Consider the following 1,470-nt stretch of genomic DNA (forward strand, 5'->3'; position numbering starts at 1 on the left):
CTCTGCGTCTGAATCCCAGATGCGCTCAATGGACTACAGGTAGATGGTGTAGCACTCTCCACAGTGCCTGTCACACATCAATTTTCAGATGCACATTTGTTCTTTTTTTTTAATGTTTATTTCTTTATTTTGAGAGGGGCGGGGGAGAGGCAGAGGGAATCCCAAGCAGGCTCCACACTCAATGCAGAGCCTGACGTGAGGCTTGATCCCGTGACCCTGGGATCACGACCTGAGCCGAGATCAAATGTCAGACACTTAACCTACTGAGCCACCCAGGCACCCCACGTTTGTTCACTTTTATATCTGAAACCCATGGGGTTCTCACAACCAGTTTAACTGGCAGCATTTACCTTACAACTGATGGCATCGTAGATGTGATGAAAGCAAGTATTAAGTGCTTAATAAATGTTTAGCGCTTACGCAAGACGACCACTCATATGTTCAGGAAATATTTATTCAGTGTGAACCATGTGTCAGGCACCATTCTAGGGACTGGGGCAGAATAGTAAACCACAGCAAAAATTCCCGCACTCGTGAAGTTTACCTTCCAGCGGGAGACATCCATGAAACAGATTAGCAAGTACGATGTGCAGGGTGTCAGGTGGTGAGATGGGTGATGAGAAGTAAGGGGACCAGAGCAAGGGGAGTGGAAAGTGGGGGTGGGGTGGGGAGCGCCATTTTAAATAGGGTGGTCAGGGAGCGCTTCACGGACCGTGGGGCATTCGAAAGGAGAGCTGAGTGGGATGACAGGGTGATCCCTGAGGAAAGCTAAGGGGAGATCTTTTCAGGTTAAGGCAGAGCAGGTGCGGGGGCCTCAAGCACCCTTAGGGGCTTTGAGGAATAGCGGGCGGGCCATCTGGCTGAAGTGGGGTGGGTACAGAGGGGCAACGGACGAGCTAAGAAGTGGGGCACTGATTTAAGTACGCGGCTACACATTTCTTGAAATCTTTTCAAAACAGGCTCCAGATCTGAGAGTAGGAACTGCACACCGGGGCTCAGAACCACCTAGCGAGGGCCGCTGGGTGTCACGGCTACACCGCACTTAAAGCCTGGGGACGGCTGCCTGGGGGGGGGGATGGTATTAATTTAGGCAAAGTGAGGGGAGAGACAGTTCCATTTAGTCTCTTAAACACACTAATGCACAGTCAAAATGATTCACGGTGCAGAACAGTTTGAGGGCAGAATGATAATGATACGTGATCAGAATAACTAGATGGGGCTCCTCTGAAAAAAGCGACATTCAGGGCTGAGTGTTACTGATTAGGCACAGCACGAACTGGCCTTGCTCTGATCTTTCAGAAGGCGCGCTGCCACAGCATCTGTCCGCCCCTCAAAGGGGGCTGGACAAAACTCAAGTTATTTTAAGAATACTGAAGAACATCTACAGAACGACCACACACAGGATAGAAGAGTACAAAAGTCAGATTTCTGGAAGCATTTAATGTAAGGCACACGGTTTTTGGTTTTTTG

Source organism: Panthera uncia, chromosome X (genome assembly GCF_023721935.1).
Source record: "Panthera uncia isolate 11264 chromosome X, Puncia_PCG_1.0, whole genome shotgun sequence".
Lineage (NCBI taxonomy): Eukaryota > Metazoa > Chordata > Mammalia > Carnivora > Felidae > Panthera > Panthera uncia.